This window comes from Xenia sp. Carnegie-2017, unplaced genomic scaffold (genome assembly GCF_021976095.1).
Source record: "Xenia sp. Carnegie-2017 unplaced genomic scaffold, XeniaSp_v1 HiC_scaffold_23, whole genome shotgun sequence".
In the NCBI taxonomy this organism is placed as follows: Eukaryota; Metazoa; Cnidaria; class Anthozoa; order Malacalcyonacea; family Xeniidae; genus Xenia; species Xenia sp. Carnegie-2017.
Window position 1 is genome coordinate 13,962,002 of NW_025813486.1, and position 16,726 is coordinate 13,978,727.

At 42.4% G+C, this 16,726-nt stretch overlaps 7 non-coding genes across 7 annotated transcripts; all 7 read left to right on the top strand.

Moving 5' to 3' along the window:
* The first annotated feature begins 156 nt into the window (after positions 1-156).
* LOC124450100 lies at positions 157-348 on the top strand. The gene has a single exon (XR_006949855.1). It is a non-coding gene; the product is annotated as a U2 spliceosomal RNA (small nuclear RNA).
* A 333-nt stretch (positions 349-681) lies between these two features.
* Positions 682-845, top strand: LOC124449893. Its single transcript, XR_006949658.1, has one exon. It is a non-coding gene; the product is annotated as a U1 spliceosomal RNA (small nuclear RNA).
* Positions 846-10,310: 9,465 nt separating this feature from the next.
* On the top strand, positions 10,311-10,498 carry LOC124450105. The gene has a single exon (XR_006949859.1). It is a non-coding gene; the product is annotated as a U2 spliceosomal RNA (small nuclear RNA).
* A 335-nt stretch (positions 10,499-10,833) lies between these two features.
* On the top strand, positions 10,834-10,997 carry LOC124449895. Its single transcript, XR_006949660.1, has one exon. It is a non-coding gene; the product is annotated as a U1 spliceosomal RNA (small nuclear RNA).
* An 885-nt stretch (positions 10,998-11,882) lies between these two features.
* Positions 11,883-12,065, top strand: LOC124450163. The gene has a single exon (XR_006949886.1). It is a non-coding gene; the product is annotated as a U2 spliceosomal RNA (small nuclear RNA).
* Positions 12,066-13,836: 1,771 nt separating this feature from the next.
* On the top strand, positions 13,837-14,028 carry LOC124450102. Its single transcript, XR_006949857.1, has one exon. It is a non-coding gene; the product is annotated as a U2 spliceosomal RNA (small nuclear RNA).
* Positions 14,029-14,358: 330 nt separating this feature from the next.
* Positions 14,359-14,521, top strand: LOC124449927. Its single transcript, XR_006949690.1, has one exon. It is a non-coding gene; the product is annotated as a U1 spliceosomal RNA (small nuclear RNA).
* The last annotated feature ends 2,205 nt before the right edge of the window (positions 14,522-16,726 follow it).

A 16,726-nucleotide genomic window follows, 5' to 3' on the forward strand; every position in this document is an offset into this window, starting at 1 on the left:
TTCTTTTTCATCTTTGTGCATAAAAGCCACACCTCCTATTTGCTATGTTTCTCTATTATCATATATACAATATTTACATCTATATGTACAATATTTACAATTATCTTTATTACCTATGTTATTAGCGTAACTATATAATATTATGTAACTATCTTTATTCTTTGTTAATCTTTCAAATGAAATAAAAGTTAATTTCTGTTCTTATCAGCTTAATATCTGATATGTCGGGCAATGCCCGACTCTTATATTAAACTGATTTTTGGATATCGGCCATGGGATTGGAGCTTGCTTCGCCCTGGCCACGGGTTGTCTCGGTATTGCACTACCTCCGAGTTCGGCCCATTTCCCTTCGCGGAAGGGAAACACATTTACTTTAAACAAACGAAAAAAAACAAACAAAACAGCCAGCAAATCAAATAGCTAAGCGAATTTATTTTGTCTGTAACTAACTAACCGAGAAACGAACTGTTTAACATTTAACTAAATAACATACGTCTCTTTTCGACAGAGTCGGCGAAAGACGAAAAGACGTCGTCGCCGTCGGAAAGGAAGACAATAAAGGCCGTCAGACGGTACGTTGCAAGTGCAAAAAGTAGTGAAAAAGTAAAGGGAGGGGGTGCAACCGTGTCGCACAGAGCGTACGTTCGCGTACAAAGTATGCTCGCCGTGCGTCGTTCGAGCATACTTACCTGACGCGAGAGGCACCTTGATCAGCTAGGAGGTCCTCTCAGGATGAGGCCCTTTCATTGCACTTCGACTGGGTTGACTCCTGCGATTACCCCTAACGTGGGTAACTCGAGCGTATAATTTCTGGTAGTGGGGACCTGCGTTCGCGCTCGTCCCCTTCGTTTCTCACGATGGGAGGAAGAAGCGGAGAAAAAGAACAAATAAAATAGAACACAATAGAGAGAAGAGGGCCTTTCGTCCGTCAATTGTGTATGCCACGCTTTGGGACATATATAAATTCGTTGTTCGTTCGGGGTTAGGTTGCATGCTGCCAAATTTTTTACTGACCTATCCCAAAATGCATAGCGAGATGCAGGAGAAATTTATATCAGCTATTAGCAAGAATAAATTACTTGTATTTGACATAAATTACTTGTACTTAACAACGACGTAAACGGCCGGCGTGTGTGTATATTTTGACGGACGGCATATACATTATGAAAGTATACAAATTATAATATGTATCGTCGACGTTAACAGTAATGATATTGCATTGCGAACGTTTTTCTTACTTAGTCGTACGTTTGTTTAGCTTTTTTATAGTAATTATTTCTATGTATCACTGACATTTAACGGCTCGTAGTGTAAAATTCGTTCATTGAGCTGCTTGTCTGCCGATTTCATGAAGCATGACCTTGTTGACATTGCAGCACTTGCATACAATGCGAATCATTATCGCCCACAAGCACAAAGCGTTTGTTTTACAATGAGAAAGCACGTCTGCAGCAAGTTCGCGACAGACATCGCGTGCTTCCTACGTCATATGAAACGATCGCATTTCGCGGCATTACGCGCGAATTTTCAAACATGTTCTTCTTTACGAACAGGTGTACATTGGATTAGAAAGAACGCTTGACATGACGATTGTAGTAAAGGATGATTCCTTCGTTATCCGTACTGCTTGATTTTTTTCATTTGTTGCATGATTTCTACGCGAAAAGATACAATAGAACCGTGTGTTTCTCATGCAACTTGTAGAGTGAAAAAATGGCGAAAGCTCTTCTTCTGTATCGCTTCTCGGCCTTTTGGCTAAGATCAAGTGTAGCTGCTAACAGACACGGTGACCTGTCGAGATCTGCTGTTTCGGAGTCTGCGCGTTGTGATCGTTCGTTGTTCGTAATCATATTCAATATCGTCTTCAAAACTGTGAGTTCGTTCCTTGTTTGTAAATTGTTATATTTTGTATTTGTTTTCTGGTAGTTCCTTATTAGGGGGCCCATTTAGGGGGCAACCGAACAGGAGGGGGTCTTTCCTCTTTTCTTGTTGCTAGGGTCTAGTCGGGGGGTGGTTTGGCCACGTTCTGACACCTTCAGTGTTCCTTCTTATATTTCGCGTGCTTATCGCCATTTTGTTATCGGGAAGCTTTCTTCCTCGACTTGTTTTTGCGAAGCTACAAGACTTCACGTGTGATTTATATTCTTTTTGGTTTCTGCTATAAGTAGGAACTGCTATATACTGTGTGCTTTCGAGTTTTATATTTGCTCGAACGTTTATCTTACTCTAAAGAACGATCGTTTATCGAAGGTCGTTTGTACTTTGATCGGGCGTTGTTTTATAACTTCTTGCTCGTATTTTCTATTAGTTTATCTTTGCCTTAACGCTGATTGCTGTCATTCAGCTTTGCTTAATTTATCATTTGATTTGCTTGGACCTTTGCCGTTCAAGCTATTATACTTTTCGCGAAGCACGTTGTTTGTTTGCTTCGTTTCTGCCTATTTTTTGCCTTGTTTTTTGCTAGTTTGTTTTAGACTAGCGTATTTTGCCTTTTGCCTTTCTGTTCTACGGTGAATATCATATCTAACTGTAGATTTTCTCACTATTTGGCCTTTTGCCGTTGTATATTTACGCGGCGTTATATATTATTCGTGGGCGTAGTCGAGCGTCTTTTGCTTGAAGATACGCTAATATCCTGAGTGTTTTGCACTAGTTGTTATATTTCTACTGGTGTAAGCGTGTCCTATACTTTCTACTATTATTTTGGTCTGTTTGACCGAAGACTTTTCTGCTTTGGGCGTTTTCTGCCATAAACGCCTGCCTTCTTGTTTGTATGAATTGAATGCATGATTGCATGCATTTTAATTTTCATACGCCCCGTTTGATATTCTTTTGAACGGATTAACTAATATTTAATAATGATACCGTATGCTTCAAGAACAGTCGATATCATTCTCCATCCTGACTGCCCCCTTCCTAAAAAGGGAGCCAAGGATGTGATAAATCTTTTAAAGACACGGGAGTTGTCTTCAACTATCGAAGCGGTCGTTCAAATCTCACCGGAGCGATATCGCCTAACTTTCAATAACGCTCGCCAAATGCAAGCTTTCTCCAACCAAGACTTCCTCGTGCATGGAAAGCCCGTGGAATTTCGATCAGTTTCCCCATTCACGTGGGTCTACATCTCCGTCTTTCTTATGGCATCCCTGATGAAGCCATCACCAGGGCACTTGCACCTTACAGTGGCGGCATCAAGACGATCAAATCGGTGCTGCATGAGAAAATATATACCGGTGAGCACAACGTGCTCATGAAGATAACTTCCAACATCCCTGCACGCCTTCGTATTGCAGGACATTGGTGCGTGGTGAAATACAGTGGCCAAAAACCCGTGTGTTTCAAATGCCACAAAGAGGGACACGTCATCGCTGACTGTCCGTCTTTTCGAGCTGCCCTGGATAGTTATCATAACAACGATAACGATGCTGCTACTAACGGTAGCAATAATAATACTACAGAGTCTTCTGTACCTTCCGCTCCTTCGCGCTCGTATGCTGCGGTTACGAGGAGTGGTCCTTTGCCTTTCAACACCTCCGAGAGTACCGGGCCATCCACTCCCTTATTAAATATTAATAATAGTAGTGCCCAGTCGGCTCCTGCCTGCGTCTCTGGCGCTCCGGAATCTGCCTCTTCTGCCTTGCCTGCCCTTTCTGCCCCTTCTGGGGGGGGCGGCACTGTCAACACGGAGTCTTCCCCATCGACCGTTTCCAGCCCCGTTCGACGACGTGGGAAACGACGCCATTCGCCTACTCACTCGCCGCAGCCAGAGGAGAAACGTGCAACGCCCGATGACTTGGACGTTGGTGACATTGCTGTCACACCGGATCCCATGAGCACGGAATCCCCTCCTGAAACTGTGCCCCTTCCTGCGGACACCGACGAGGATGATGATGATGATAATGATGAATCGGACATGGACGACGAGACAAACACGAATACGAACCTGGATGGCGATGATGATAAGGATGCTAATAGTGATAATGTTGATAATGACGATAATGATGAAAATGACGATAATGATGATAATGACGATTACGATGATAACGATGCTAATGATGAAAATGATAATAGTGGTGACGACAAAGAGTCACAGCAATCGGAAGTAGACCAAATGGACCCAGCCGACTACCTAGACCTTGGCGAGGATGAATATCCCAGCGATGATGGTGATTCCTTCGCCACTGTTTCAGAGGCTGAGCTGCCCAACTCGCCTGCTCCTCGTCCCGTACGACTTTCACTCAGGAAAGACAAACGACCTGTGAACCGCAATGAATCTGCTGGTGCCGTGGCACACGACGCAGACGCTTTATATAAATTGGCGGCAGTGCTTCCCACTCAGGGGGGCTCTCCATCTTATTAACTTTTTAGACAATTTTTGTCTTTTCCTTTTCTTTTTGAACTTTTTCTTTTTTCTTTTTTCTTTTTTTCCTTTTCTTTTTCCTTTTTTCTTTTGTTTTTCTTTTTTCTTTTCCTTTGCTTGCCTCTAACCTTTTCACAATGACTTATTCATCATCACCAATTACTATTATTACATTGAATTGCCAAGGCCTCCGCAATTCGCAACAGAGGTCCGTATTATTTTCCTGGCTTTCTTGTTTCTCGCCCATGATCGTGTGCCTGCAAGAAACTCATGCCACAAGTCAAACAGAGTTTGAACGATGGATCGACGATGAAAATCGCCACGATAACAACAAGTCAATGTACAAAGTTCTTTCTTCCCCGGCACGACCGTTCGCGGGCGTTGCCGTTCTTTATCACCCTTCTCTTTCCGTTCTCTCTTCTTCAGCCGACTCGCAGGGTCGGTTGCAAGTTATCCATTTCTCTTTCCATTCTACACCTTTCCAGCTCGTTAACGTCTATGGTCCTAACCAGAAGAACCCTGGCATTGCATTTTTTCAGTCTATTCTTCCCTTACTGGATGTCACTCTCCCTACGATCGTTGGCGGAGACTTTAATACGGTGGTCGATCCACTTATCGACCGCACTGGATGCAACCCTACTTCACCGTGGGCATATAATTGGCCACACACCCTAGCCACCCTTACTAATGAACTAAATCTCGTGGACATGTGGAGAACTCGCCACCCCTATGACCGTTCCTACACCTGGTCTCGTCGCAATGGACAAGTTGGATCACGCCTTGACATGTTCTGGTTGTCATCTTTCTTGGCGCCATGTGTTAAGGAAATCTCCATTCTGCCCTACTTTCATAGTGACCATTCTTATGTCTATCTTTCTTTCTCTCTTCGGACGCGGGCGTGGGGGCTACTGGAAATTTAATAAAACCCTATTAAATAATGAATTATATATCAAATTAATAAAGAATTTCTGGACGGACTGGCAAAAGGAGCAGATCCACTACCCTTCACTACCAGTGTGGTGGGACGTTGGCAAGAGCCTCGTTCGCCAACTAACTCAAGAATTTGCCACCGACATCGCGGCAAGACAGAAGGACACTTACCGCACTCTCAGCAGTCATCTTCATTTCCTTGCTACACGTCGTGACGCGGGTGATGATGTGGCCGAAGAGATCAGAGCTGTAGAGGACGAATTATGCGAGCACTATCAACGCAAAGCGGCTGGAGCGCGTTTACGTGCCCGAGAACGTTGGGCTGAGGAGGGGGAGATATCCTCTACCTATTTCTTTCAACGCGAGAAAACACATGCAGTACGCAATATGATGCATGCGATCAAGGATATCCACGGCCGTATAGTCAGAACTCTGCGGCATACTGCATGTGTGGATGTTATTTTACACTGCCCTTTTTACTGCTGCCCACTTAGATCCAGCAGAACAAACCTTTTTCCTGGACAGAATTCAACATAAACTGTCCCCTGTGGATGCCGCCCTATGTGAGGGAGCCCTTACTATGGAGGAGTGTACTGCTGCTCTGAATTCTTTCGCCACTAATAAATCTCCGGGGGTGGATGGCCTCACCTATGAGTTCTACCGTGCCTTTTGGACCCTGCTGGGTCCCGACCTAGTATCGGTGCTAAATGCATCTTTTAGAGACGGTAAACTATCCTTGTCTCAACGTACAGGTGTGATCTCGCTGCTGTACAAAAAAGGGGACAAATTAGACCCAAAGAACTGGCGTCCGATTACCTTGCTCTGCTCCGACTACAAGATCCTGTCGAAAGTTCTTACTGGCCGCTTGGCCAAGGTCCTCCCTAGTGTCGTGTCTCCATGCCAGACATGTGGCGTTCCGGGACGCTTTTCTGGCGAGGTAGTGCGCTTGGTGCAAGACTGCTTGGACCATGCTAATTTATCTAACCTCGGGGGAACTCTGATATCCCTTGACCAAGAAAAGGCTTTTGATCGCGTGGATTGGGACTTCTTACAAAAAGTCTTGATTACTATGAATTTCGGACCTTCCTTCCGAACGTGGGTTCGTCTGCTTTATACCACACTATATTCGCGTATATCAATTAACGGTGCTCTCGGAGGTCCTTTTGCTATTTCCCGAGGAGTGCGGCAGGGTTGTCCTCTTTCTCCACTATTATATATTCTGGCTGCCGAACCGCTTTCCCGAGCGATTCAAGAATCTGCTGATATCACTGGTTTTCCTCTACCCAATGGAGAAACTGTGAAAATTCTACAATACGCAGACGATACTACTTGTCTCGTCATGGACGATGCCAGCCTGCTTACATTACTAAATATTTGTGATCGTTTTGCCACTGCCACCGGCGCAAAGCTAAACCTAGACAAGACGGAGGGTCTCCTTTTTGGTTCTTGGGTCTCAAGGACGAACTTACCCGTTGCTCTAAACTGGACGTCCGACTCTTTGATTATTTTGGGATGTCGTGTTGGGAATTCCGTTCTACCGGACTGGGACACGCTTGTTCAGAAATTCAAAATAAAATTAACATCTTGGTCCAAACGTACCCTTTCGTTACAAGGACGAACTCTGCTGGCGAACACCTTAGGCCTAAGTATATTTTGGTATCAAGGAACAATCTTTGACATGCCCAAAACTGTCATGCATGCTATTAATAAATTATTATTCCCTTTTATCTGGAATAAAAATAAAGAACCGATTGCGCGCAGCTCTGCCGTCGCTCCCCGTCTTCAAGGGGGTTTGGGGATCGTGCATGTTGGTACGAAAATTTTATCTCTACGTTCTATTTGGATACGACGTTTATTGCTTTCGCAACACACTGTCCCTTGGCCGTCCTTGTTCTCTCTCTACCTGCGACAAGTCTTTAAACAAGATCTTGTCACCTTTTTCTCACGGGAAACTATTCCGGCCTACTTAATAAAGAAACTCCCCAAGTTTTACCAGTCCGTTGTACACACCTGGGTGCAACTAAAGGGCCGTTTTGTAGATAATACGTGGTCGGTCGGGCATATCAATGCCACTCCTATTCCGCTGGCGGAACTTACTGCTGGGCGAACTTACTCCCTTCTGTTAAACAGTGTCTTGGCTCCTCATAAAGCCATTGAGAAATTTTCTGCGCAACAGATTCACATTCACTGGCCATCTGTGTGGCGCTCTTTGTCCTTATGGCGCTTTGTCCGCTCTGTCGCCGACACCAACTATTATAACTTTCATGGCCGCCTTGCCACCGCGGACCGCTTGCTTCGGTTCGGAATGAGAGTTGATGGTAACTGTTTCTGCGGAGAGATCGAGACTGCTCTTCATCTCTTCTGTTCTTGTGACATCGCCAAGACTGTTTGGGCCTGGATGAATCCTCTTCTGGCGTCCTTAAACATACCCACTCCCCTTTCTATCTCCACCATCCTCTTCGGATTCCCGGACGCGAAGAAGACCCCCGCTGCCGTGAATGCCCTCTTGGGTATTTTCCGTCATCATCTGTGGCTTCACCGCAATCGATGCAGGTTCGACCGTCTCTCTCCCGATGCCTCCTCCGTATTGCGGATGGCGAAGTCGACCTTCCGATTCGCGGTGAAACTAGAACATCGCCACTGCCTATTGACGAAGTTCGAGGAAGAATGGTTGCTTCGTGGTCTTATCGGCACCATCACCGACGACAACACGGTATCCTTTTGTAAAGATTTTGTGTCTTGAATGTTGGTAATTTGTGGGACAGGTGCTGATGGGGGTCGCCTTTACTGGTTGCACTGCCGGATAGCCCGTTCGTAGTACGTAGCGTAGATTACGAAAAGACAGCTCGCTGTCCTCTTTTCAACATCTCGTCTCGTGATTCTCGTTCGTTTTGTCAAAGTTCTGGCATTTATGCCAGGGCTTAGTATCGTCGAAAGATCCTGGATCTTTCCTTTCTGTTCTCTGTCGGTTCTGTCCGCGGGGGAGAGGTTCACATCCTCTGTCGATCTGCGTCGCTTGTAGCGGCCTCCCTGAGTGTACCGGTCTTGCACTTAAGGGTTCGTAGTCATTGCACCCCCGACTTCGTAACCTACCCGGTCCCCACCCAAAACAAGATCAAGTGTAGATTACATGACGTTTCCGGCGGAGCTCTCCGAAATTTTGATCTCCTTTCTTCAAAATTGTTCATCTGCCTTACTTTTTGGTATAATCTTGTAGCTAAAAGTCTAGCGATCATTTCAAGAATATATTGGTCGAAATTGGTCTATTTTTCGTCGAGAAATCAAAGTATATAAATTGATGCGATCGGCGGTTGTTTTGTTTACCACGTGCTCGCGTTCATTTGGTATTTTTTGCTGTTAAATTCATCGTGGATCAACTATATTTGGTATCTGCGTGTTCCAGACAATCTCCTCTACATTTCTACAAGATTTTTGGAATCAAATTGTATAAATTTTTTCAAATATTTGCGAAAATCGTCGATCCGAAAATCAAGCGATGGTGCTTCCACTTCGTGACGGAATACTTCCAACACCCAAATCAAGTAAAATCAATTCTAAAGATTCTACGAGCTTTATTTCGCCTTCTACTTATCCTTTACCATATGAAGCTGTCCAAATTATCAACTCCTTGAACATTAGTGAGCAACCTAAATGGAACATTTCAGTTGGAACTAAAAACATCAAGTTAAAAATGGAATGGCTTACAATAAACACTCATATGGACAAATCTACAACCTCCAACTTTCCTACAACTGTTCTTCACTCAATATCATTGTTCAATCTCGATAAACCAACTTGGTCTTCATCCTTTAACGGCCAAGAAGTCCTCCTGAACTGTGAGTGGAAAATTTTAAACAACAATTCATCTCCATCTCAATTTAATACTCCACCACAATCAGCTGCTACCCTATATAACTCTCCAGACTCTGGTTACCATACTGGTTCACCTCCTACAACTTACTCACCCTATACAGCACCAATTACACCTACAAAACTAAATTTTTCACCTACAAAGAGAAAGAAAAATGATATTTTCATCCCTAAAACTCCCAAACTTTCAAAATCCCCCCCCAAAACTCCTCACCACCCCACTCCCTCCTCCCAAAATCAACCCAACCTCCCTACCATTAAACCACCCACCCCGTCAACGTCTAAAAACCCACAAAACTCCCCTCCCACTCCTAGTCCTTCTACCCATACAATTCCTCCCAACCCCCCTACCAAGAAATCCCAACCCACCCATAATATTCCCTCAACTTCACAATCCAATCCCCCACTTACCTCTCAACCTTACCCATACAAACCTTCTTCTTCAACTACCGTTGTCATTAATCCTGATGCTCCAACTGACAACCAGGACTACAACCCTATGCGTGACTTTGTGCCAAAGTATAATAAATTTGCACAACCTCCAAGGTCCATTAAAATATATGACGATGGATCCCTTGATGAAAGCATCCGAGCAGAATTCATGAATATCAATGGTCGATGCCGCCTCTGCAATGAAGAAATACCATCATACCTTGCCATGGCTCATGTATATCAATGTCGTGAATATGATGACGAAAGAATTAAAGATTTTTGCCAAAAATATGCCTTGAAGCTGAACACTGATGAACATACCATATATAATTATATAATATTGCATGCCAGTTATCTATTTCAAGACAATTTAATTCCGAATGACATTATAAAAGACATTAGTACTTACCGTAGTTTTACCAGTGATATTGACAATCTAGCTGAAGCAATTCTTCCTTCTTTCCTAACCAAATGTGGTTATTCTCCATCAACTACTATAAAAAGTCTTAAACATCATGGCTATCCTGATGCTCCAGCACTCAAAACTCTCTCTTTCAATCATCTTAAATCTTAACTTACCTTCCTTTTTGCCCATCTTTGTGCGTAAAAGCCACACCTTCTATTGTTCCAAATTCTTCTTATCTCCTAAAGAAAGAAATCATATTGTTATGTTAAATGATTATTATTATTACTATATACAAACATGTAACTAAATATAATCCATGTATATTCTCTATTGATAATAAAAAATCTCTGTTCTTATCAGCTTAATATCTGATATGTCGGGCAATGCCCGACTCTTATATTAAACTGATTTTTGGATATCGGCCATGGGATTGGAGCTTGCTTCGCCCTGGCCACGGGTTGTCTCGGTATTGCACTACCTCCGAGTTCGGCCCATTTCCCTTCGCGGAAGGGAAACACATTTACTTTAAACAAACGAAAAAAAACAAACAAAACAGCCAGCAAATCAAATAGCTAAGCGAATTTATTTTGTCTGTAACTAACTAACCGAGAAACGAACTGTTTAACATTTAACTAAATAACATACGTCTCTTTTCGACAGAGTCGGCGAAAGACGAAAAGACGTCGTCGCCGTCGGAAAGGAAGACAATAAAGGCCGTCAGACGGTACGTTGCAAGTGCAAAAAGTAGTGAAAAAGTAAAGGGAGGGGGGGTGCAACCGTGTCGCACAGAGCGTACGTTCGCGTACAAAGTATGCTCGCCGTGCGTCGTTCGAGCATACTTACCTGACGCGAGAGGCACCTTGATCAGCTAGGAGGTCCTCTCAGGATGAGGCCCTTTCATTGCACTTCGACTGGGTTGACTCCTGCGATTACCCCTAACGTGGGTAACTCGAGCGTATAATTTCTGGTAGTGGGGACCTGCGTTCGCGCTCGTCCCCTTCGTTTCTCACGATGGGAGGAAGAAGCGGAGAAAAGAACAAATAAAATAGAACACAATAGAGAGAAGACCTTTCGTCCGTCAATTGTGTATGCCACGCTTTGGGACATATATAAATTCGTTGTTCGTTCGGGGTTAGGTTGCATGCTGCCAAATTTTTTACTGACCTATCCCAAAATGCATAGCGAGATGCAGGAGAAATTTATATCAGCTATTAGCAAGAATAAATTACTTGTATTTGACATAAATTACTTGTACTTAACAACGACGTAAACGGCCGGCGTGTGTGTATATTTTGACGGACGGCATATACATTATGAAAGTATACAAATTATAATATGTATCGTCGACGTTAACAGTAATGATATTGCATTGCGAACGTTTTTCTTACTTAGTCGTACGTTTGTTTAGCTTTTTATAGTAATTATTTCTATGTATCACTGACATTTAACGGCTCGTAGTGTAAAATTCGTTCATTGAGCTGCTTGTCTGCCGATTTCATGAAGCATGACCTTGTTGACATTGCAGCACTTGCATACAATGCGAATCATTATCGCCCACAAGCACAAAGCGTTTGTTTTACAATGAGAAAGCACGTCTGCAGCAAGTTCGCGACAGACATCGCGTGCTTCCTACGTCATATGAAACGATCGCATTTCGCGGCATTACGCGCGAATTTTCAAACATGTTCTTCTTTACGAACAGGTGTACATTGGATTAGAAAGAACGCTTGACATGACGATTGTAGTAAAGGATGATTCCTTCGTTATCCGTACTGCTTGATTTTTTTCATTTGTTGCATGATTTCTACGCGAAAAGATACAATAGAACCGTGTGTTTCTCATGCAACTTGTAGAGTGAAAAAATGGCGAAAGCTCTTCTTCTGTATCGCTTCTCGGCCTTTTGGCTAAGATCAAGTGTAGTTTACATGACGTTTCCGGCGGAGCTCTCCGAAATTTTGATCTCCTTTCTTCAAAATTGTTCATCTGCCTTACTATTTGGTATAATCTTGTAGCTAAAAGTCTAGCGATCATTTCAAGAATATATTGGTCGAAATTGGTCTATTTTTCGCCGAGAAATCAACGTTTATAAATTGGTACGATCGGCGCTTGTTTTGTTTACCACGTGCTCGCGTTCGTTTGGTAATTTTTGATGTTAAATTCATCGTGGATAAACTATAATTGGTATCTACGTGTTCCAGACAATCTCCTCTACATTTCTATAAGATTTTTGGAGTCGAATTGTATACATTTTTTCAATTATTTGCGAAAATCGTCGATCCGAAAATCAAAGCGATGGTGCTTCCACTTCGTGACGGAATACTTCCAACGCCCAAATCAAGTAAAATCAATTCTAAAGATTCTACGAGCTTTATTGCGCCTTCTACTTACCCTTTACCATATGAAGCTGTCCAAATTATCAACTCCTTCAACATTAGTGAGCAACCTAAATGGAACATTTCAGTTGGAACTAAAAACATCAAGTTAAAAATGGAATGGCTTACAATAAACACTCATATGGAAAAATCCACAACCTTCAACTTTCCTACAACTGTTCTTCACTCAATATCATTGTTCAATCTCGATAAACCAACTTGGTCTTCATCCTTTAACGGCCAAGAAGTCCTCCTGAACTGTGAGTGGAAAATTATAAATTCATCTCCATCTCAATTTAATACTCCACCACAATCAGCTGCTACCCTATATAACTCTCCAGACTCTGGTTACCATACTGGTTCACCTCCTACAACTTACTCACCCTATACAGCACCAATTACACCTACAAAACTAAATTTTTCACCTACAAAGAGAAAGAAAAATGATATTTTCATCCCTAAAACTCCCAAATCTTCAAAATCCCCCCCCAAAACCCCTCACCAACCTATTCCCCCCTCCCAAAAGCAATCCAACCTTCCTATCATTAAACCACCCATCCCGTCAACAACCAAAAAAGCACAAACTCCCCCTCCCATTCCTACTCCCTCTACCCCTAAAATCCCTCCCAATCCCTCTACCAACAAACCCCAACCCACCCACAATACTACAATTCCCTCAACTTCAAAATCCAACCCCCCACTTACCTCTCAGCCTTACCCATACAAACCTTCTTCTTCAACTATCGTTGTCATTAATCCTGATGCTCCAACTACCAACCAGGACTACGACCCAATGCGTGACTTTGTGCCAAAGTATAATAAATTTGCACAACCTCCAAGATCCATTAAAATATATGACGATGGATCCCTTGATGAAAGCATTCGAGCAGAATTCATGAATATCAATGGTCGATGCCGCCTCTGCAATGAAGAAATACCATCATACCTTGCCATGGCTCATGTATATCAATGTCGCGAATTTGATGACGAAAGAATTAAAGATTTTTGCCAAAAATATGCCTTGAAGCTGAACACTGGCGAACATACCATATATAATTATATAATATTGCATGCCAGTTATCTATTTCAAGACAATTTAATTCCGAATGACATTATAAAAGACATTAGTACTTACCGTAGTTTTACCAGTGATATTGACAATCTAGCTGAAACAATTCTTCCTTCTTTCCTAACCAAATGTGGTTATTCTTCATCAATTACTATAAAAAGTCTTAAGGATCATGGTTATCCTGATGCTCCTGCACTCAAAATTCTCTCTTTCAATCATCTTAAAACTTAACTTACCTTTCTTTTCGCCCATCTTTGTGCATAAAAGCCACACCTCCTATTTGCTATGTTTCTCTATTATCATATATACAATATTTACATCTATATGTACAATATTTACAATTATCTTTATTACCTATGTTATTAGCGTAACTATATAATATTATGTAACTATCTTTATTCTTTGTTAATCTTTCAAATGAAATAAAAGTTAATTTCTGTTCTTATCAGCTTAATATCTGATATGTCGGGCAATGCCCGACTCTTATATTAAACTGATTTTTGGATATCGGCCATGGGATTGGAGCTTGCTTCGCCCTGGCCACGGGTTGTCTCGGTATTGCACTACCTCCGAGTTCGGCCCATTTCCCTTCGCGGAAGGAAACACATTTACTTTAAACAAACGAAAAAACAAACAAAACAGCCAGCAAATCAAATAGCTAAGCGAATTTATTTTGTCTGTAACTAACTAACCGAGAAACGAACTGTTTAACATTTAACTAAATAACATACGTCTCTTTTCGACAGAGTCGGCGAAAGACGAAAAGACGTCGTCGCCGTCGGAAAGGAAGACAATAAAGGCCGTCAGACGGTACGTTGCAAGTGCAAAAAGTAGTGAAAAAGTAAAGGGAGGGGGTGCAACCGTGTCGCACAGAGCGTACGTTCGCGTACAAAGTATGCTCGCCGTGCGTCGTTCGAGCATACTTACCTGACGCGAGAGGCACCTTGATCAGCTAGGAGGTCCTCTCAGGATGAGGCCCTTTCATTGCACTTCGACTGGGTTGACTCCTGCGATTACCCTAACGTGGGTAACTCGAGCGTATAATTTCTGGTAGTGGGGACCTGCGTTCGCGCTCGTCCCCTTCGTTTCTCACGATGGGAGGAAGAAGCGGAGAAAAGAACAAATAAAATAGAACACAATAGAGAAGAGGGCCTTTCGTCCGTCAATTGTGTATGCCACGCTTTGGGACATATATAAATTCGTTGTTCGTTCGGGGTTAGGTTGCATGCTGCCAAATTTTTTACTGACCTATCCCAAAATGCATAGCGAGATGCAGGAGAAATTTATATCAGCTATTAGCAAGAATAAATTACTTGTATTTGACATAAATTACTTGTACTTAACAACGACGTAAACGGCCGGCGTGTGTGTATATTTTGACGGACGGCATATACATTATGAAAGTATACAAATTATAATATGTATCGTCGACGTTAACAGTAATGATATTGCATTGCGAACGTTTTTCTTACTTAGTCGTACGTTTGTTTAGCTTTTTATAGTAATTATTTCTATGTATCACTGACATTTAACGGCTCGTAGTGTAAAATTCGTTCATTGAGCTGCTTGTCTGCCGATTTCATGAAGCATGACCTTGTTGACATTGCAGCACTTGCATACAATGCGAATCATTATCGCCCACAAGCACAAAGCGTTTGTTTTACAATGAGAAAGCACGTCTGCAGCAAGTTCGCGACAGACATCGCGTGCTTCCTACGTCATATGAAACGATCGCATTTCGCGGCATTACGCGCGAATTTTCAAACATGTTCTTCTTTACGAACAGGTGTACATTGGATTAGAAAGAACGCTTGACATGACGATTGTAGTAAAGGATGATTCCTTCGTTATCCGTACTGCTTGATTTTTTTTCATTTGTTGCATGATTTCTACGCGAAAAGATACAATAGAACCGTGTGTTTCTCATGCAACTTGTAGAGTGAAAAAATGGCGAAAGCTCTTCTTCTGTATCGCTTCTCGGCCTTTTGGCTAAGATCAAGTGTAGCTGCTAACAGACACGGTGACCTGTCGAGATCTGCTGTTTCGGAGTCTGCGCGTTGTGATCGTTCGTTGTTCGTAATCATATTCAATATCGTCTTCAAAACTGTGAGTTCGTTCCTTGTTTGTAAATTGTTATATTTTGTATCTGTTTTCTGGTAGTTCCTTATTAGGGGGCCCATTTAGGGGGCAACCGAACAGGAGGGGGTCTTTCCTCTTTTCTTGTTGCTAGGGTCTAGTCGGGGGGTGGTTTGGCCACGTTCTGACACCTTCAGTGTTCCTTCTTATATTTCGCGTGTTTATCGCCATTTTGTTATCGGGAAGCTTTCTTCCTCGACTTGTTTTTGCGAAGCTACAAGACTTCACGTGTGATTTATATTCTTTTTTGGTTTCTGCTATAAGTAGGAACTGCTATATACTGTGTGCTTTCGAGTTTTATATTTGCTCGAACGTTTATCTTACTCTAAAGAACGATCGTTTATCGAAGGTCGTTTGTACTTTGATCGGGCGTTGTTTTATAACTTCTTGCTCGTATTTTCTATTAGTTTATCTTTGCCTTAACGCTGATTGCTGTCATTCAGCTTTGCTTAATTTATCGTTTGATTTGCTTGGACCTTTGCCGTTCAAGTTATTATACTTTCGAAGCACGTTGTTTGTTTGCTTCGTTTCTGCCTATTTTTCCTTGTTTTTGCTAGTTTGTTTTAGACTAGCGTATTCTGCCTTCTGCCTTTTGTTCTACAGTGAATTTCATATTTCACTGTAGATTTTCTCACTATTTGGCCTTTTGCCGTTGTATATTTACGCGGCGTTATATATTATTCGTGGGCGTAGTCGAGCGTCTTTTGCTTGAAGATACGCTAATATCCTGAGTGTTTTTGCACTAGTTGTTATATTTCTACTGGTGTAAGCGTGTCCTATACTTTTTCTACTATTATTTTGGTCTGTTTGACCGAAGACTTTTCTGCTTTGGGCGTTTTTTCTGCCATAAACGCCTGCCTTCTTGTTTGTATGAATTGAATGCATGATTGCATGCATTTTTAATTTTTCATACGCCCCCGTTTGATATTCTTTTTGAACGGATTAACTAATATTTAATAATGATACCGTATGCTTCAAGAACAGTCGATATCATTCTCCATCCTGACTGCCCCCTTCCTAAAAAGGGAGCCAAGGATGTGATAAATCTTTTAAAGACACGGGAGTTGTCTTCAACTATCGAAGCGGTCGTTCAAATCTCACCGGAGCGATATCGCCTAACTTTCAATAACGCTCGCCAAATGCAAGCTTTC